This window comes from Cibotium barometz, chromosome 50 (genome assembly GCF_041138505.1).
Source record: "Cibotium barometz isolate CiBa-2024 chromosome 50, ASM4113850v1, whole genome shotgun sequence".
Lineage (NCBI taxonomy): Eukaryota > Viridiplantae > Streptophyta > Polypodiopsida > Cyatheales > Cibotiaceae > Cibotium > Cibotium barometz.
Genome location: NC_141095.1, coordinates 3,651,106 through 3,673,708, shown reverse-complemented (window position 1 = coordinate 3,673,708; position 22,603 = coordinate 3,651,106). Strand labels below are relative to the sequence as shown.

General features: G+C 42.8%; 1 protein-coding gene across 3 annotated transcripts in view; it reads right to left on the bottom strand.

Moving 5' to 3' along the window:
- LOC147609731 (uncharacterized) overlaps positions 1–12,632 on the bottom strand; it is a 52,228-nt gene extending 39,596 nt beyond the window's left edge. For all 3 annotated transcript variants that reach the window (XM_086786821.1, XM_086786820.1, XM_086786818.1), the window contains exon 1: positions 12,317–12,632. The gene's annotated coding sequence lies outside the window, so the exon portion shown is untranslated. The remainder of the gene's footprint in view (positions 1–12,316) is intronic.
- Positions 12,633–22,603: the final 9,971 nt, after the last annotated feature.

Sequence of the window (22,603 nt, the reverse complement as noted above, 5' to 3'; positions counted from 1 at the left end):
CCCGATGCCTCGCAATGATGCTCTGAATCCTCCGGTGTAGGCACCGTCTCCGATGTGAGGATCCGCGAACCCTCGAGTGTCTAGATCGGCCCAATTGGATAGCTCTCTCAACTAGAGTCCCACGGGGTGCCCACTGCTGGGCTGTTGGCTGTGTCCTCCCAGGTAGTCCCTCTAAAGAAGTCAGTAATCTGTCTCTGTATGGGCTCCCTGCTAGTCGGGCGTGTGCTCCTGGTAATGGACTCTCTGAGCCTGCGGATCTCCAAGAGATAAAAACCCAAGCATCGCTGATCACAATAGTCCATGACTCTAGCCAGTGGTCCAAATCCCTCTCTGAAAAGGCAATGGTAGCGCCCTCGAATCTCATAATATGTTGTGCAGCGACAGATGTAGTGCTCCTCTGTCTCTGGCTCTATCCAACTAATCTGACAAGTCCTGTCCCCTAGAGGTATGCCTCTAAATCTGCCTGTCTCTATCTCTAACTGATATGGAGGTGTGCGGATCTGCCCAATGGCGCACCTCAATCCATGAGACAGATGGGTATCCATGTAGCTCGGTCTAAGCATAAAGCCATCCTCAGTGGTGCGGAGAAGATGGTCTCTATAGAAAGCCATCTTCATCCCCAACTCCTTTGAGGGCTCTAGCCATGTCCTCCTAGTGTCCAACTGAATGAGGTCCTGTCTGATGACTCTACTAATCTCAGAACGTGTCAAGGTGAGAGAGGGTGCCTCCAGAGAGTACTGGAAGGGTGGAAGTTTGTCTAAACTGAACCCGTGGAGGTCAAACCAGGATGCTATCTGCGCATACCAACATGAAGTGTCTCCCTCCATGGCTAGCTGATGAAAGGACTCTAAAGCAAGTCGTGCATACCGGTGTCGGGGAAGTTCCTAGGTGCTATGAATGAAGGACACTGATCTGGCAAGAGCCTCGACTACGATCGATGGTGCTCCCATCTCGGCTCTAATAATCTCATGGGGTACCGAGGCCTTAGCCCGAATCATCCTGGAGATCATGGACACAAGTGGTCTCTCCATCGATCTCCATCCATCGTACGTGCGTCCTGATCGACTGTGACGATCTAGGCTAGGCCCCCAGATCTGTACTCCATATAGCATAGCCGATGTGACCATCGTGTCAAAAAGCCACAGCTTAGTGCGTGGCTCCTGAAACTATACCTGTGAGCACATCCTCTCTAGACCTCCTAGTGCTGCATATCCTCTAGTCAATCTAGCCTCTGCTGCCCCCCTCATGGAAAATGTGGGCCCAGTGAACACCACTCCAAGATATGTGTATGAGTCAACATACTCCATTGTGTCCTGCCCATATGTGAAAATAGGCGCTGATCTCCAAACCCACTGAGCTGTGGTGTTAAACACCATAACCTTGGTCTTACCAAGGTTAACTGAGAGCCCACTGTCCTGTGCATAAGCATGTAAAGTATCCAAGTGCCTCTGCATACCCTTTGGTGAGTTTGCTATAAGCACAATATCATCAGCATATAAGAGCAGAGGTATCCAAGTGCCAGCCAACTGGGCTCCTATGTCCCCTCGTGTCCCAATATAATCAGAGATCTCATCAATGTATAGTCCAAATAGAGTCGGAGAGAGCGGGCAGCCCTGTTTCACCCCTATAGTGGAGTGTACTGGCTGGGAGAGACCCTCTGAAGTCCGCACCTGCCCAACTACTGTCTCATAAAGTGCCATAATACCCCAAATGAGCTCACATGGAACCCCCAAGTCTTGCAGCTTGCGCATCAGTCTAGCTCTGGGCACTGTGTCAAAGGCCTTGCGGAAATCCACAAAGCCACAGTAGATCCTCCTCCCATGTGCTCTGCCCTCCTCAATGATAGCCCTGAGGGTAAAGATATGATCCAAAGTAGAGAATCTCCCCCTGAAACCGGCCTGTCCCTGAGCTCGGACCCCTTGTCTCTCTGCCCATCTGCTCAACTCCTGCTCAAGAATAGAGACATATAGCTTGGCCAGTGAGTGACCAATCATAATGGTGCGGTAGTTAGTCGGCAGGCTCGGATCTCCAGACTTGAGTACTAGCACAATCGTGGAAGTACTCCAAGTCCCAGGAAACCCCTCACACATGGCTCTATTAAACATGGCTCCAAGTCCCAGGAAACCCCTCACACATGGCTCTATTAAACATGAGAGCTAGCAAGTCTACAATCATATCTCTAGCATTGAGTTATATTAACGTCTACGAAAGACCCCAAGGGCCTATGAAATACAGTGGTACCATGGATATACTAATTTATGGAAAACTGAAAGAAAAAGTAACATCTGATAGTACATGTGATCGACAGATGATCCTGTGTAGAGTGAGATATGATGTGATCAGCTAATGATGATACTTGCTTCGGCCAGAACCGATTTGAGAGAGAGAGAGAGAAACTATTTGGCTCTCCTAGCTCTATTTCACATGATGAAACCCATGCCCAGATACCAGACATGTGGAAGAAGACATGGGGACAGGGTCCATAAGATTTGATTAAGAAAAAGCACCATTCTTGGTCAAAAAGCAAGAAAAAGCAAAGAGTCAAACAAGGTTGACCGTGAGCCAAGGGCACCATTGGAAAGAGGAGATTGAGCCAGACCAGAACCGATGTGAGAAAGAAAGAAAGAAAAGAAAGATATATTAAGCGTCTACTAAAGACCCAATGGGCCTATGAGACCAAAGTGGTACAATAATGTCCTTGGCATATCTCAGCATGGAATGGAAAATAAAACAGAATGAAAACATAAATATAGCTATCTCACTGGGGTGATACAAAACTGTCCATGGAAACTCGTCATGGAATACTAAAAACATAAAAAAACATGGGAGCAACATCAGCTCTGAGTAGATGGTATACCACTCTCCAAAATATCAAGCATGGGGTTGACGAGTATGGCCGAGAGGTCTCCGTCAGCTATGTCACGTGGAAAGGTAGCTCGATGGCAGTGGAGCATGTCCTGGATCTCGAGCTGATGAGGTGATCGTGGCCCACGGGGGGGTCGAGGGCGTCGGGCACGCTGGAGTGCAGAGGCTCGGTCCGAGGTAACTCCTCTCGGGCGAGGTAGGTCCAGAGCAGCTCGTGGAGGTCCACAAGCTCCACTATGTTGATGTCCTCCACCTCCTAGGTCCGGAAGAAACTGGTGATGGTTGGCTGCCGAGGGAGGGGGCGGGGTGGTTGGGGCCTAGGTCTCAAGAAGGTGTCCATGTGTCTGCGGAGCTCAAGCAGGAAGAGGCCGAGGCAACGCTGGTCCTGGAAGTCAATGATCCTGGAGAGTGGATCGAATCCCTCACGAAATAGACAGTGAAACCTCCCGCGGATCTCATAGTATACTGGGCAGCGGCATATGTAATGCTCCTCCGTCTCAACCTATGTGTGGCATAGTCGACAGATCCTCTCCTCTCTGGGTGTCTGTACGAGCTTCCCGGCTCTGAAGATGCGCTCAGCTCTACCTGTCTCCACTCTGAGGCGGTGGGAAGAAACCCGTATCTGGCCAATCGCAATCTGCATGGCATGGAGAGCAACGGAGACCAGATTGACCAGAGCTTATGCAACATTGGGGAGACTAGAGAGGATGTGTTCGCAGGTTCAGTTTCAGGAACCTCGAACAAAGCTCTAGCTTTTTGGCACTTTGGTCACTTCAGCCATGCTGTATGGAGTGGAGATATGGGGACCCTCAGTGGATCACCATAGCCGAGCTGGTAGCACTAATGGATGGAGATGTATGGAGAGGCCCTTGGTTTCTATGATTTCCCGGATGATTAGGGCCAAGGCCTCCGTACCACATGATATTATCCGTGCAGAGATGGCTGCCTCCCCATTGGTAGTAGAGACACTCACTCGATCAGTCTCCTTTATACATAGCACTTGGGCTCTCCCTACAAACAGATATGCTCGCTTAGCCCTGGAGTCTTCACGACAGTTGGCATCACAGGGAGACGGATCATGTTGGTATGCACAGATGACAGCTTGGTTCCAACTGCATGACTTTAGTATGGACAGGCTACCTCCATTTCAATACTCCCTCCCTCCCTCTCTCTCACACGGGCAGAGATTACCATACTTATCAAGCAGGACTTGACTCAGCTGGACACTAGGAGGACATGGATACAGCCGACACACGAGCTTGGTACGAAGATGGCTTTCTATAGAGATCATCTTCTCCAGCTCACGAAGGATGGGTTTGTGATTAGACCCAGCTACATGGATACTCATCTTTCTCATGGGGTACGGTGTGCTATTGGTCAGATGCGCACATCCTCACACCACCTAGAGATTGAGACTGGCAGATTCAGAGGAGTACCAGAGCTGAGGCCAGGATTTGTCAGTTGTGCCATATGGAGCCAGAGACAGAGTTACATTACATATGTCACTGTCCAGTATATTATGAGATACGAGGCCGTTTTCACTGCTTGTTCAGAGAGGGTTTCGGACCACTTTCCAGAGTCATGAGATACCAGGATCACAGATGCCTCAGATTTTACTTGCTGGAGCTGCGTAGACATAGAGAGGGTCTCTTGAGAGGGAGGGGATCAAAGAGGGAGAGCCACCTACAGAGGCAGATTACAGACTTCTTTCCACCAGAGATTGAGCAGTCAGGCCAGCAGGCATTGCAGCTAGCCCCAGAGTACAGCCGCACCAGAGGTACACTGATTGATCGGGCTATAGAGCTGGGGCGGTCCAGGCGCCCCAAGATGAGAGGCCCATCCCAACACCGGCGGAGACTACAACAGAGGATCAGGACCATACTAGCACGGCATGGGAGACCTCCGATCAGAGTACTCACCATAGAGGACATTGAGGATATCCGCCATTGACCGATGAGAGACATCTTTGGATAGTGATGTATATGATGCTTACCTTTGTTGCTAGAGTTTTCCTTCCCAGATGTTATCCATTAGGAGCTCCTAGTACCTTACTTTTCCTCATAGTTGTTGTTTCAGTTTCAGTTAGTTGTTTAGTTGTTTTAGCTTTTCTTACACAGACATTGTATCAGATCCACCAATTGTTGTAACCTTTTTGGTCTCATAGGTCATTTTGGCCTTTTGAGGACGTTAATATATCATTTCATTTTCATCTCTCTCTCTCTCTCTCTCTCTCTCTCTCTCTCTCTCTCTCTCTCTCTCTCTCTCTCTCTCTCTCTCATCAGATAGTCCGGGCAGAGATGGGAGCCCCACCGATCGTAGCCAAGGCCCTCTTCCATACGGTAGTTGAGCCGGAGTGAGCTCAACAAGATCATCAGGATGGATATCATTCAGCTACACATAATACGCACATGGATCACACCAACCAAGCCACTAGGGAAGAAGATGGCTTTCTACCGAGAGCATCTTCTCCACTTATCCCCTGATGGTTTTGTTGTCCGTCCAAGGTACATGAACATTCACCTCTCTCATGGAGTCAGATGTGCTATTGGCCAGATCCACACGTCTTCACATCAGCTGAGGATAGAGACCGGTTGATATGGAGCCGTCTCCCTTGCCCCTGAGGATCAGATTTGCCAGCTCTGTCAGCTGGAGCCAGAGACTGAGGAGCACTACATATGTCAGTGCCCAGTGTACTACGAGATCCAAGGGCGCTTCATTGCCTCTTCCAAGATGGATTTGGGCCATTTTCCAGAGTGATGGACTACTCAGACCAGCTGGAGCCAGAGACTGAGGAGCACTACATATGTCAGTGCCCAGTGTACTACGAGATCCAAGGGCGCTTCATTGCCTCTTCCAAGATGGATTTGGGCTTTTTCTCCTCAAGCTGCGCGGACACTGAGACCACATCCTACGCTCCAGACATGGGGAACATGTCCGAGACACAGGCCAGCGCACCCTTACCAACTTCTTCACAGCAGCAACGACCCCGCGAACCGTTGGCCACAAGTCGACTGGGCCCACAACCACCACAAGGAGTCACCCTGGACAGAGCTGGAGAGCTATGTAGAGCACGGCATCCACGACCTGCTCGGCCGCGGCCCTATCCGAGACATTATTAGAGGATACAGGTGATATTGGGACGACGTCGTGCAGCACGACCTCAGCACTTCAACTTGTCTATGCTAGATCGACCTATGCGAGACATTATGGGATGAGTCTAGCTTCGCATAGCCTACCATTTTTCCAATTTGACACTTTTATCAGATATGCCTTTTTCTAGCAGCTGTATCAAGCCACTAGTTCCTCTTTGGCCACATGTTATAGCTAGTTGTTTTTCAGTTTATGCTTTTCATTTTCTACTGGGGACATTTAGTTTCCTTGAGTTTTTGGATGATTTGGTACTTTTGTCTCATAGGCCACTTTGGCCTCTTGACGTTAATCTCTCTCTCTCTCTCTCTCTCTCTCTCTCTCTCTCTCTCTCTTCGCCCCCCTTCCTATACACGTTCTGCCCCTTTCTCTCTCTTCGCCCCCTTCCTACAGTCGCTCTCTCTCTTCGTGGGCCCCACCGTTTCCTCACCCGCAGTTGCTCAGGCCCCCAAGGCAGCAACATAATCCTATCTGCTGCTACTTGCCTCCCCACTTGCAACTGGCCATCTATGGGGGCCACCAGCCGAGGAGCAAAATCAATACTGGACCCCTTCAGTCCAACATGGACAGCTCGCCGGCAACAAGGACTAGGGGTGAGAAGGAGAGGAAATACAGGTCGATTTGGGCGAGCACACAGAAGATCGGCGACCCCCACCCATATCAAAACATGCCTGACCACCATGAGAGAAGTATGCAAAATGCAAGATGCGGACATTAAGCACCTACAAAAGAAGCTTGGGGAGAACAAGGATAGTGATGACCTTAGGCATGAGTTGCATGCCTCCATGCAAGAGGAGACGGATAGGTGGAAGACAGACATGCAGGCATACATGGCAACTCAGCTAAGCAAGATGCAGGAGGAAATGGTCCAAATGTTGGACGCAAAAACCAGCCAGCACACCTCACTAATCACGGAGCTGGAGGCCCAAGTCGCCACCCTTAAAGTGGAAAACAAGACCTTGAGGGCATGTACTTAATTCCAAGAAGGAGAGATTCAACTATCCCTCAATGATGAGCTGAATACACTTAGAGAGCAAATGAAGATCCTCCAGGAACAAGAGGAGAAGAAGGCAAACGAGGCAACCACATGGGCCGAGATGATTAAGAAGACACAGAAACACAAGTGGAAGAAGCGGGCAGCTGGATTGAGGTTGCCAAGAAGCAACGGAACCCACCATCATCCCCAAACATCATCAATGACACACTCGAAGAGGAGAAAAGAAGGAAGATTAGGGCATTGAATGTGAGAGTGGTGGGAAGGAAGGAGCCTCACCAGAAGAGGACGCCATAACACTACGCAGAATGCTGGAAATCGCTGATACCCCCTTCGTCGAGGCATGGAGGGTCAAAGACACCACCAAGGAACGCGCACTCATCCTCAAGTTTGCGGGGTTGGAGGCGAGGCAAGCATTCCTTACCAAAAGGCGGGCACTAAAAGGAGAAAAGACTTACCTCGAAGACGATCTCACACTAGCACAGGTGGCACACAAGAGGGAGTGCATGCCACGCATCTTGGATGCACGGAAGGCAGGGAAATGGGCAGTGTACAGAGATGGGAGGGTGATCATCACCGAGCGACGTGCCCAATGACGGCGCAAGACCTATGAGACCAAGCTAGAGATTGCGGTTTGGAACTCCAATGGCACCTTGAGGACAGATGCAGGCCTGTTCGAGGAGACATTTAGAGGGAGAGACTTGGTCTTATACACAGAGACTCATCAGTGCCAGGGGAGTCGGCTTCCAGAGGTGAGAGGATACAGATGGGAGTCTGTTCACCGCCCACACCCACGCACAGTAGGGGGTACCTGAGGGTCAGGAGGGGTGGCTGTACTATACAGCGAGGAGCTTCAACATGTGATAAAGGTGGTCGGACGAGATGAGGCCGCACGGTTTTTGTGGGTGAGGATCTAGACAGAGAGGGCTCAAGACATCTACCTTGCAATGTGCTACTTTGCACCCTCCAATTCTAAATATGCCACCCACCTAGTCGTCCACTAGGGACAAAGATGGCCTTCTACAGAGATCACCTCCTATGCCTGACAGAGGATGGGTTCATCATCCGTCCACGCTACATGGACATACACCTATCCTTTGGGGTGAGATGTGCGATCGGCCAGATCCGCACCTCATCCCACCAGCTGAGAGTGGAGACTACCAGATATGGGCCTAGGGCGGCCGCACCAGAGGACAAGATATGCCAGCTCTGTCACAAAGCCCGAGACAGAGGACCATTGATGCCCTGTATACTATGAGATTCGGGGGAGGTTCCAATGTCTCTTTTGAGCTGGGTTCAGACCACTTTCCAGGATCATGGACTTCCCAGATCAGAGATGCCTGGGACTTTTTCTTCTAGAACTCCGTAGACATAGGAAGTCCTTATCCAGATCAGCTGTACTTGCTCGAGGACCAGCAGAGAGAGCTCTCACCGACTTCTTCCATACTAGCACTCCGAGGGCCGATCCACCCATCATACCCAAACCACAGGCTAGTGTAGGAGCTCGGCCGAGAGGTGTGACACTTGACAGAGCCACTAAGTTATGTAGAGCTCGATGCCCCAGACCCCATGGCCCTCGCCCATGGCCACGCCACCACAGGAGGATCCGGGCCATCATCGCAGGACCTTCTCACACCAGCTCAGTTTTACCACCTTGAGCACCATGTCACAGCGGCCCATGAGGGATGTATTAGGGTGATATGAGAGCTCTCTGCTCATGTACCTAGATCAGATTTTAAAGTTCTAGATTTTTGTTATCTTTCTTTATTGCTATTTTGTACCCAAGATGATGTACCTCATGGATATGATGTAACCTTTTGGTCTCATAGGTCATTTTGGCCTTTTGAAGACGTCAATTCTTCTTCTTCTTCTTCTTCTTCTTCTTCTTCTTCTTCTTCTTCTTCTTCTTCTTCTTCTTCTTCTTCTTCTTCTTCATTGTAGTAGAGCTCCATCCCCTTCATCACTCATTGTACTTATTGCACACCCAGATTCAGCTTTTTAGTACAGTACTTTTTCATTTTGTTGGGATGACAGAGGATACCCCATACAAGTACACTGATTTGTCTCATAGGCCGAGTTTGGTCTTTTGGAAGACGTTAATAAAATCTTTCTCTCTCTCTCTCTCTCTCTCTCTCTCTCTCTCTTTGCATCATGCCAAAGAACATAGCTTGCGGCATCCATGATAATAGAAGGAAATCAGTGATCAAGAAGAGAGTCCAAATAAGATCTTTCCACAAACCCAACCTTCTACACACCCAGACTCTAGAGCTCTACCCTAGCAAAGCAAGCACAAAAGCAAGTTCCCTAGGCTCTGATAACAAATGAAGAGTACTTGTATTTATGTGCAAGGTTTTCCAAATGAGCAAATGAGAGAGAGAGAAAGAAAGAAAGAAAGAAAGATTTTATTAACGTCTTCCAAAAGACCGAACTCGGCCTATGAGACAAATCGGTGTACCTGTATGGGGTATCCTCTGTCATCCCAACAAAATGAAAAAGTACTGAACTAAAAAGCTGAATCTGGGTGTGCAATAAGTACAATGAGTGGGGGAGGAGATGGAGCTCTACTACTAGGAGAATGCAAAGCTGTATGCATGGAGTATACAATCATGATATGCAACCTAGCTAGCTCCATCCTGTACCATACTGGGGGTGTAAAATGGTATACATCAATGAAGGGGGTGTCCACAGCTCCCTGAAGAACATGCCTGGGTGTGCTCTGAAGCAAGCCAGTCGCTCCGCACCCTCTCTATGAAACTGAGCTCTGATCTCTGTCATCTCTCTCTGGTATAGGCGTGGTGTCCCAAAGCCAGGTGTTGTGTCTGCTCTCTGGAGAGTAATTCCCTACCGTGTAGGGGCTGGGAGTGGGATGGGAGTGAGAGAGAGAGAGAGGAGTGCAGCCGAACTCAAACAGAAGCACACACAAGTAGCCCAAAAACTATTGTTCGTATTATGAAAAATGAAAATGTTTACAACTGAATTTCGAGTACAAAATAATAAAGAAAATGTTGATTCCTGATCCTTAGCCTAACACTAATGTACACCTCTGATCAGCCCAAACCAGAGAATGCGCTATGTAGGACTCAATTGCTTGCTAGAATGAGATAGGAAAGACTGAATATCATATAGGATTTGGCCCTCTTGTTCAGTATGAGGACCAAATATGCGTAGGCATAAACCTACTCGAGTTTCGCTGCCATCGAGAGGTCTTGTTGAGACAGGACACACAGAGTCGCCGCGAGATGCCTCTCAAACCTGCATCACAAACTTCTGTGGATTACATCCGCCCACAGAGAAGCTCACCTAGGCTCGAAGCAGGCAGCAAGATCACGCAAGTCACTGCTCACATACACTGGCACACGATTCTCTAGCCCCATGCACCCGGGGGATCACCAAGAAAGCACGATCTCTTCAAGAAGCCACATGCCCCCAAACCCACAGATCTCAGCCGTCCACTCGTAAGCTACATCCAAGATATCCTTCAATGACACGGAGAGCACCCATCACAAGAGAGAGATCATCACCACCTTACGCTCTATTCTAGAGGAGGATGGTATCATTGGATAACCCCATCATACGCACCGCTACCTTTTATCAGCCACATGGCTACCTATATTTCTCTTTGACACATGTATTTAGCATAAGTCTTTTCTAGTTTTTTCCATGACTCAATATTTCTCATGGAGATATTGTACTACTATTTCGTCTCATAGATCCGTTGGGTCTTTCGAAGATGTTAATATTTCTTTCTTTCTCCTCATTTCTGTTATCCTGAGTTTTTCTTGCTTCAAAGTAGTTAAAAGACCCACGCTTTCATAACATTAGTATCATTTTTCGTTGCTAAGTGGAAAAAGGTAAGGTACTGAAACAGGTCTAATTTGCAGATCAGAAAAAGATCAATAATTTAATTGGCATTTCAGCCTCAAATGCAACAATACAGAGCAGATTCATTGGATTTTTGTAAATGTCTCTGTTATAAGCTGTTCTTTTAATGAATGCATCGTTGTTAAGCACAGCTTTCAAAATTGCTTTAAAGCACAAAATATTCATATAAGAGGAAGGGAAAAGAGAGCAATGAAAGCAGAACACATGTCTCTCTCAACCTAATCTAAAGCTTGCATATTTATAAAGGACTTGCTCGATCTACTTAGGCAAATAATTGTTAGATGAGAGATGATCTCGCACTCCATTTGCAAAAACCATGCCTTTGTTTCCGGTGTTTTTTGCATAGAACAGCCCTAATTGCCAACTAAGCTTTCCTCTCTCTATCTAGTGCCGAATCTCAACAGACCTTAAACAAAAGGCAAATAACTGTTATGAGATGATTTCGCACTCCTTTTGCATAAATCATGCCTTCGATTATGATTGTTTTGTGTAGAACAGTCCTGCTTGCCAACTAAACTTCCCTACATTCTTCTCCCTCAGCCAGTGGGTTAAGATATATTGGTAGGCTGATATTTATCAGTAAAGTACTTTGATTTATGAGATGTGCTGCCATGGCAGCATCATTGAGCCATGAGATATTTGCAATGGCTTCTAACTTACCCCATACATTAGATCATGTGGCTTCTAACTTACCCCATACATTAGATCATGTCCTTGAATTGTACAATGTAGCATAGAGGAGATGTTTATGCACCCATGTTTCATATAATTTATTCAAACAAAAAAGAAAACAAAAAAATCAAATAAAGGACTTAAAATCTCCCATGCTGCTTCTTCAAACGGGTGTGTGGGTAAATAAACAAAATGGGCTAACCTTTCTATCACCCAATGTGTGGTAGATTGGTTAGCTCATGGAGTTGTTATTCAACACGTCTTGTGTTCGAATCTCACTCCCGTCGGATAGATCATATTTGGTCTCTTGGGATTGTTCCTACGACGTTAAAAGAGCTTCTTCTTCTTCTTCTTCTTCTCCCCTCTTCCCCAAACCAAAAAACCACCAAAAAAAGCATGCAATGATGTACTTAATCTAGAACTCATTAACATGATGCACACCAATACGTGATCCCGCATAGAAGAACAGCAACACATGTATACATGTACCACCTAGACATACATATACATCATATACATGATGATAGCACAATAATTCAATTGGATGTCGCCCGTGACAACTGCACACTTGTACATACATACATACATACATACATACATGATAGGTGCAATGATTCAATTTGATGGATAGCATCAACAAACATCGGTCGTCCAGCCGAGATGATTATACATACAACCATACAGATATAAATGACAGCACAATGATTCAATCAGATGTATAGAATCAAGAACATGTACAAGGAGCTTTGCAATTACCTGGCAATGGGTGAGCGCTTGTTGATGCACAATAAACGTTCAAGTGGGTTGAGGGATGCTGATGGACCATCGATGGTCCAATGGGTTCATAGAGATGGGCAACGCGGGTGCTCATTTAAGTAGCAGGCAGGGGTGGGGTGGGGCTGTTGTCGGTGCAAAAAGTGAGGAAATCCAACAATCCGAAAAGTTCAAAACGCTAAGAGGGGGACGCCCCCCTAGCGACCAGGCGTGAAGGCGAGGGGGGGAGCAGCGAGATTTGAAGAAAGCTTTGAGAAAGGAGGGGGGTAAAAGGTGCCCACATGTGAAGAGGACAAATCTTACAAGTACCCAACAATTACACCACTATCTATAGATCTCTCTCTATTCCTAGCTTCACCATTCAAGCACTACTTACTATTCTTAGTTTTACCACTATCTTTAGTCCCAAAAAGCACCCACTACTCTGAATTGTAGCATTAAATTTAGCCCAATCAATCTAGCCCAACTAAGAGGCTTCAAAAGACATCAAAAGACATGAATCAAGCTTAAAACATGATACCTCACCAAATCTAGGCCTACTGTGTAGTGTTGATACTTGAAGAAGCCACCCTCACTTTCCCAACTAGCTATGCACTATGGTGGTTGAAGAAAGGCTTTGTTCACAAGTGGATCTTTTGAGAGGCATCGGTAAGGAGGTGTGAAGCACCTCATCTAGTAAACCAATATTTGTTGTCCACCATCCACCCCCAACAGATAAACACACACACACACACACATAGAAGGTGGAGGATCTTCATCAACGTCTTGGAAAAGATAGAAAGGGTCCATGAGAATAGAGTACATACATCAAAAGTATCACTATCATGCACATTAGCATGAAAAGAAAATAAGAATCAAACACAACATCATGCATGATTGGCTATGTACGCTTATAGCAATGGTTGAGAGAGAGAGAGAGAGAGAGAGAGAGAGAGAGAAGTTGAGTCAATGTACACGTGAGCAATGTTTTTTATGTATAACTATAAATGATTTGCTCAAATGCCTGTGTTGTTAGAAGCTAGGGGAGAATCAAAGCAAATGAATATCTTCTTGGTTAATTAAGAGAAATAGTACACACTAATGGTGATCAAGACCCCCATGATAAGTTTAAAATAAAAGCCTCTAATTTCTCTCTACAAATGAGCAAGAGAGTAGATGATATCATGACTCCAAAAAGAAGTCTCTAGGTCCCTAATTCTCTCAGTCATCCATGTGGCTATGAATCAAGAATCTTCGCTCCTTTTTTACCTTCTTTCACCAGCTTACATTCATCATACTCTACCAAAGAACTGAAGATTGCCATTTAGACCTAACTCATACAACCCAAGACAAGAACTATGCTCCACACAATGTCCATGACCACAAATTTCAACACTCATACTCTAATAACCTAAGATTCAAGGCCAACCTCACTCATACAACCAAATATAAGAAATATGCTCCACGCAATGTCCATCACCATAAATTTCAACACTCCTACCTTAATAGAGTTCCCTATCTATCCATGCATGCCTTCCCCTATACGCCAAGCTTCTTACGTTGAGTAGACTAGCCAAATCTTTGAAGATACGCCAAGCTTCTTACGTTGAGTAGACTAGCCAAATCTTTGAAGGTTGGACAAGTTATATTTCAAGGTTAGTGCTATGAGGAGTTATTCATGGAATTTAATTCCCATGTTTTCTATTATTTATGGGTTCTTCTAGACAAGTTATATTTCAAGGTTAGTGTTATGAGGAGTTATTCATGGAATTTAATTCCCATGTTTTCTATTATTTATGGGTTCTTCTAGACAAGTTTGCATCAAGATGCCTTTCTAAATCTGGGCAGCTATAGCCGGCCTTGATCGCATGTAGGTGACTCCATATATGCGTGTGGTATTGGTTGTGTCGTTTGGATGTTATGTCGATATTTATTGGTATTTAATCAATTATAGATTTGGTGCACATGCATAACCCGGTTCAAGCCGATTTGACCATATTTATTAATCGATTGTTGGTGGAGTTAATGTAACTGACCTGATGGTGTCATCTTGATTATATTTGGATGTTATGTGGATATTTATATTGGTATTTAATCAAATTTATTGGTGGATTTAATTTAAGTGCAGATCCTTGGGTTGGATAATAGAAGGCGACCCGATGGTCAAACCGATTTTGAGATGCTTGACTTTAGGTGTTAACGGATAATTATTTTATTGTGGGTGCATGTTGTTTACTCTACTTTAGGCGACATCCATATTATTTATTAGTAATTATTATTTTCATAGAACATATAAGCATTTACTTTAAGGCATAATGTTTGGGAGAATTCTAAACCACAAAAATGTTCAACTTCACAATATCAAAGAAGCATCTTACGAACAAAGGTGACTACATTCCGGATTTGTTTGAGGACACTCTACATCACAATAGTACTAGAGATCAAAGAAATATGCCAAGTAACTCTATTTCGCCTTATGCATGGATTAAGATGAAGGCTAAAATTAATGATCACGATGTCATAGTCTTGCATGACAATGGCAATACCCAAGATTTTACTTCTAAACGTGTTGTTAAGAAGTTACAACTAGAGACACATCCACCTCTTTATAAGGTCAAGTCTACTTCTAAACGTGTTGTTAAGAAGTTACAACTAGAGACGCATCCACCTCTTTATAAGGTCAAGTCTACATTCCAAGATACACGATATAATGGCACTAGAAAGGTTAGACAACTAGAAATCGCAATTGGGCCTAAGAAATTTCTTAATTGCACCATTGCACTCTAGTGACATCATTCTAGGTATGCCTTTCTATCATCAATTTAAACCACAAATTGAATATGACACTCACATGATGTGGATTAAGCATAATGGTGAAACTTTAACACTTAAAAGCGACCTTACACATGAATTATGTGCATTGTTGTCACACACACAAGCCAAGCATGCACTAAGGAAATAAGAAAAAGCTTATTTGATTTGTGTGAATGAAATTAAGGAAATTGAGCATAATTTCTTGATCATTTTAGAGATTGTTTTACTTATGACTTACCACCAAGTCTACCTATCTCTAGACCCAAAGACCATACTAAAGAGATCATTCGTGGTAGCCAACCACCTCATAGAGAACCTTATAGGCAAAACTAAACTCAACAAGAGTTTCAAAGGCAAGTAGAAAAACTTTTAGACTATGGATTTATTCGACCTAACAGTTTACCCTTTGGCTCCCTAGTTCTTTTAGTGTAGAAAAAGAACAAAACGTATTTCATATGCATAGAATATAAGACACTAAATAAGCTTATTGTGAAAAATATATATCCTTTTGTTAGGGGGTCAGCAGTTACTAAGGTTTGTATCCTATGAAAAATAGATATCCTATTGTTAGGGGTTAGCGCTTACTAAGGTTTGTATCTTGTGAAAAATAGATATCCTATTGTTAGGGGTTAGCACTTCCTAAGGTTTGTATCTTGTGGCAAATAAATATCCAATTTTTAGGGGTCAGCACTTATTAAGGTTTGTATATAAAACAAAGGTAAAGCACAATACATAGAAGAACACTAAGACATAGTTACTTGATTCTCAAAATAATTTATATTATTGGAACTATATTCATATTCTCCCTTACAATGAGTGTCTTATGCATGTATATATAGTGTTACTTAAACGATGGTCGTATTACAAGGAGTACTCTCTTGAGCATAAGTGAGAATGATCTCTCCACATTATTAGGACTGAATTATTTCAAATCCCAATCGTACGATGTCGCCTATCAACCCAACATAAGCCCAATCAAAGAGGAAGTAGTAGTGCAAAGAAAAGTGAGGAAGGGGAAGGTAGTGACCCAAATCAAGCATTTAGTGGTTTTTAAAACTACGAGGACTTGGGGCTTCTGAGGATATTTTATACACCTAAAGGGAAAGCATCAAATTTCTTTGAAGAGGAAGACTTTGGCTTGAGCGTCTTTTCCTTGAAATAATGGCCATCCCAGCTCCTAGAGCTATAGCTCGGTTAAGAGGAAGACTTTGGCTTGAGTGCCCTTTTCCTTGGAAACAGTGGCCATCCCATGACCTAGAGCTATAGCTTGGTTATTAATGGACTTTTACCCAATTTGGGGGACTTTAGGATGAAGATCCCATGCTTACAAACAACAAATTGAGGTCACATATGGCTAATGAAATCATAGGACGATGCTCAAAAGTTACATATCTTTCCAGTTGCTCTAAAGGATAAGGCTCCCAGTTGGTATGGGAATTTAGATGCCACACTAAAAGCAACTTACAATGATCTATGGCAAGATTTTCTTACTAAATTTAGAAGATAACTTACAATGATCTATGACAAGCTTTCCTTACTAAATTTAGAAGACAAGGTTTCCAAGACTGCTTAGCACAACAACTAGACTACTTGTCTCAAGGTATAAATGAAAGCATTGATAATTACATTAAATCGATGGAAAAAACGATTATGAGGAAGATGGGAGCTAATGGTCCAAATGAAGAGATGCAAAAAACATTGGTTTCTTAATGGCTTTCAAAATGTAGAGGCTCAAATACATGTAAGCCTTAGATGCTCCACAACATTAGTAGATGTAAAACAAGAAGCGAGATGTTGGAAACAAGGGCAATTGAGTCAATAGTGAGACGAAGAGTGTTGCTACAAGATCCTAGACCTTCACAACCTTTAGTTGCTACACAAGCAAAGATAGCGGAGCCACCACAAACCTATGGGATGCCTAATATGCCATTGAATGTGCAAGGATAAGCCACGATGGGTCCTAACCCATCTCGTTATGTTCCATATAATTCTTATGAGTCAGCATGAGCTTACATTGTTCAAACAAGTACTCAACCTTAAGTGAGACTAAGGTCACTGAAATAGTGGCAAACTCATTAGGGAAATTTAAAGAGGCACTCTTTAGTTGCTACACAAGCAAAGATAGCGGAGCCACTGCAAACCTATGGGATGCCTAATATGCCATTGAATGTGCAAGGATAAGCCATGATGGGTCCTTAAGTGAGACTAAGGTCACTGAAATAGTGGCAAACTCATTAGGGAAATTTAAAGAGGCACTCTTTAGTTGCTACACAAGCAAAGATAGCGGAGCCACCGCAAACCTATGGGATACCTAATATGCCATTGAATGTGCAAGGATAAGCCATGATGGGTCCTAACCCATCTCGTTATGTTCCATATAATTCTTATGAGTCAGCATGAGCTTACATTGTTCAAACAAGTACTCAACCTTAAGTGAGACTAAGGTCACTAAAATAGTGGCAAACTCATTAGGGAAATTTAAAGAGGCACTCTCAACATGGTACATAAGAGAAAGGGGTATATGCTATAGCACCGTAAAATTCGACTAATGCTTAAAACCCACCTAGATCAAATACTTGCTATGGGAAGTGCCATGGATATGGCCATTTGGCAACGGAATGTCCAACAACGTTAAGGATTGTTCTAAACCAATCCAAACTCTATTTTATAATTATTGTTTGAGGAATAATCACACAAAGGACCAATGCTTTATTAAGCTTAATCATCAGCCCAACAAATGACAAGCTCAAGGTTGCAAACTAACTATAACTTCATGGGGATAGATCAAATGCAACTCATGAGATAGGACCACCACCACAACAAGGCCAACCTCCAATGCCAAGACTGAACTATCTTGGGAATAGGGAAAATATGCAGAGAGAAACTTCAAGAATCCTAGAAATAGTAGAATGGGGGGTAATCATTTTAGGCCATAAGGCCCGGTTATATGTTATCACTATCAGCAACAACAAGAAGGATATATCGCTACTTATTTCCCTAACAAAATGAAGCATCAGACATTCAGGAATTGTAGTGGGGAGGATCATTATGAACAAGATTTTCCATCGAAAGATAAATCTTTTGTCAATGATAAGGGTAAACAAGTAATAAGTAAAGGACCTAGTTAAATCTTTTAGAAAAAGTAAGCGAGAATCCCAAGAAAACCATTAAATAAAAATTTACATCAAACAAAGTAACCTTTACAAGACGCATAGTAACTCGTTCACAAATGAACTATTAAGGAGTAGAGAGGGACTTATCTTAGCTAGCCAATAAATTGACACTTGAGCCTAAGAATACACGTGTAGGAAAAAATGTAAGCCATGACATTGAGCCAGTAGAGTCTGAATCCCAAGGAGAATCTTTGAATCATCCTATCTTACCTATCTCCTTGCAAAACCCACAAATTCAAGTGGGAGTGGCACTATTTCCTATATGACTAGTCAAGCATCAAGTAAGACGGAGAGGGAAGTTGGTAGATCCACAAAGAATAGAATGTTTGATTTATGGACTGAACTAGAGAATATTCCTTTGTCCATAAACTTAAGACAGCTAATAGAGGTTGCTCCTAGCTATAGGAGACAACTCTACTAAAAATTGGTAAGAAGAAGAGCACATAGCATGAGAGTGGTAGTTGATAGAATAAATCCTAAGCCAAGAAAAGTAAAAGATGTACGTATAGTGAATCTTTTCCTAGACCCAAGAGCCCTTGATAGATGTGAACATAGATAATATGTCAATTCCTAGAGCATAATTTGATGTTGGAGAGGCTGTCAATTTAATGATAGAGCAAACTATGAAATAATTAGGATTAAAGGAAGCGTATAACTTAACTTTGTGATTGGTCGATCAACATAGAGTCAAACCTGTAGGGGTGTTGAGAGCTATAGATACCACTATTTGCGGGACTCAAATTTAGAATTAGCTTCTTAGTGGTACGTTCCACTTCTTATGTCATATCATATCTTATTTTACTAGGGCGATTGTGGCTTTTACAAGCCCATTGTAACCAAAGTTAGCACAAGGTTTTGGTCACAATTGGTCCTTAGGATGATGGAATTATAATATGAGTAGTGTGCCTAAGGAGTGGCTTAAGGAGATTATCAAGGAGGATACCCTAAAAAGAGAAAATTCTGTTTTCTTTACATCTGTATATGAAAATTCATTCCATTCATAAAACGTTCTGAAGGTTACAAAAGCGCTACGCCACATATTATGGTCGAGATGTCTCAAAAGAAGAGGTGACACTCGTATTCATGGTTGATTTTAGGACTCTATGATGCTATAATGTAGTGTATCTCCTCTGGAAGATAAAATGAAAGTTAATATGATTATGTAAAATAAAAGGGATTAGGTGAATATGAAGTGCATTACTTTGTCAGGGAATGATTCAGATACTGATATCACTGATTGGTTATCCACATCATAAGAATGGACTAGTGATTATCTTGTGATTGAAAGTGTAGTGGTGGTAAATAGTGAGAGTGAAGTGGAAGATTTAGAAATTGTTGATGGCGAGTTAGTTAGAGGGTGTAAGAGAGAAGAAAAGAAAGTGTTAGTGTGTACAAGAGATGTTGGACATAGGTTGTGGGGAGGATTGTGAACCGTAGAAGTCCAAACCCTAGAGAGAGATGAGTGTATAGTAAAGACAGACTATAATGAAAGCCCTACAATAGGATACAAAGATGAGAAAAATTAAAGAGTCGATGTCATAGAAGAACTAGGGGCCTCCTGACTAAGGTCAGGAGGCCTCCTGACTAAGGTCAGGTGTTGCTGATGAAATAAAAAATGAGTGTATAGTAAAGACAGACTATAGTGAAAGCCCTACAATAGGATACAAAGATGATAAAAATTAAAGAGTCGATGTCATAGAAGAGCTAGGGGATGTTGCTGATGAAATAGAAAATGGGAAAATTGAGAGTTATAATGTAAACGACTTAAGGGAGTTGTGTGATGATGAGTTAGAATAGGAGAAGTTAATAGCCAAAGATGCATTAATAAGGGAAGCAAGAGTAGTAATCTCGTGTCTAGAAATAGATAAAGTGTAGGCTTTACGAGGGGTACGTTAGCACAAAGGAATTAAAAGAGATATCAAATTGCATAAAGAGAGATCGTGTTAAAAGAGAGAAATATAATTATAGAAGAGAGAGAACTTCTCATATGCCAACTTAGAGATAAGGAACATGTAGCTACTTGGTAGTTTAAGATAGAGAAACAAGAGCCATATGGGCAATCAAGAGAGTAGTAGCCCTAAATAAGGGCTATGTAGCCCTATATAAGGGCTACGTTCAAACATTAAAGAAAGAAGTAGAGTTCTACTCTCTTGATTGCCATATGGGAAATCAAGAGAGTAGTAGCCCTATATAAGGGCTACGTTCAAACATTAAAGAAAGAAGTAGAGTTCTATAAATGGGAGGTAAGACATGTAGGAACCACACTTCCCAAAGTGAGCAAGGCCAAAGTATTTTAGTCAAAACGAGTCCCATATTAAGAGCAATAGATTCAAGGGGAGAAAAAATTGCCATTGTGAAATATTAGACGAGGATGATCATAGAAGCAAAGAGCAAGAAATAGCACTTAGTTATTTAATGGTTGACATTAAAGAAAGAAGTGGAGTTCTATAAATGGGAGGCACGACATGTAGGAACCACACTTACCAAAGTGAGCAAGAGAGGAAGGCCAAATTATTTTAGTCAAAACGAGTCCTAGATTAAGAGTGATAGATTCAAGGGGAGAAAAAAATGCCATTGTGAAATATTAGACGAGGATGACCATAGAAGAAAAGAACAAGAAATAGCACTTAGTTGTTGGTTGAATTAGTGGAAACACAGGAGGAGGAAGTTAATGAGTGTCGTGCTATAATCCCATTCATGCCAATAACTATGGTGGTAGTGCTAGATGATGATAAGTGAATAATTAAGATAAATCCATATGGTATTCTAGAAGAAGTACCGATGCATATCTATTCAAGAGGTTCCTAAAGTGTCTACTAAGAAACTTTAGTCTAATTATGTAGCTGATTCTAGTACTGAATTGATAAAATTTTAAGTATCGGTGGTGATTGGGTCTTCATTAGTGGGATCTCATCTAGAGAGTTTCCAAAGTATCTTAGTTAAACACCTATATATTTTTACATGGATGTACAAGGACTTAAAGGGGATTAAGCCAAAGTTATGCTAACACTATATTGACCTAGAGCCAAATGCATGTCCTGTCTACCCACGATAGTGTCAAGCAAACCCAATCTATTTAGAGCTTGTGAAGGTAGAAATTGCTAAGTCACTAGTTGCAGAGTTTATCTATTCAGTGTCTTATAGTGAGTGGGTATCACCTATTGTGATAGTCCCTAAAAAGAAAAAGAAAAAGAAAATTTGCATGTGGATTATTGACAATTGAATAATATAACAAAGAAATATCATTTTTCTTTGCCGTCATTGATAAGGTCCTAGATAAAGTAGATCAGGTCTTAGATAAAGTAGATAATTTTTCTTTATTGTTCTCACTAATCAAGTCCTAGATAAAGTAACGGGCCATGAGCTTTACTCTTTCATGGATGGTTTTAATGGATATGATCAAGTGTTAATTCATCCTAAAGATCAACCTAAGACTACGGTTATTACCTAAAGATCAACCTAAGACTACGGGTATTACCAAATGCATGGGTTTTTAGGTCATGTGAACTATTATCATCATTTTATCGCAAACTTTGCGATCGTTGCTTTGCCTTTGACCTCATTGTTTCAAAAGGACAATCCTTTTATCTAGACAAGGGCATGTCGAGAGGTTTTTGAGCTTCTTAAGCAGAGATTAGTGGAAGCTCCAATCTTAATACCGCCACATTGGACCAAGGAATTCCACATCCATGTGGATGCCTTGATAATGGCAGTTGGTATGGTGTTATGCCAATTCGATGATAATACGGTGGATCACCTATATAAGTAGATATCTAAGTGATGAAGAACGTAACTATACAACAATGGAAAAAGAATGCCTCCTCAATGGTATTCTCAGTTAAGAAGTTTCATCACACTATCTTTTGGGAAACAAATTTATATTTTATGTAGATCATGAGGCTTTGAAGTACCTCTTAAACAAGACAAAGTTAGCTGGACGTGTTATCAGATGGACGCTCTTGTTTCAAGAGTTTGATTTTTGAGTGGTGAGACTAGAGTGAGAAAATCACATATCTTGGTGGATTATTTGTCTAGATTATTGACAGATGATTAGGAGGTTGGAGTAGAGGATGATCTTCCCAATGCTCCATTGTTTTTAGTAGAAATTCAAGCTCCGTGGTATGTTGACATTGCTAATTTTCTCAGCACATCTCAATATCCACCCACATCAGATAAAAGGAGAAAGAAAAAGATTTTATTGTAGAAATTTTTTTAATTGTAATTAAGGTATTTTAGTTTATTGGGTGGATAGCTTTATAAATACTTCCCTTGAGAATTTATTCTTGTTATGTGCGAGAAGATG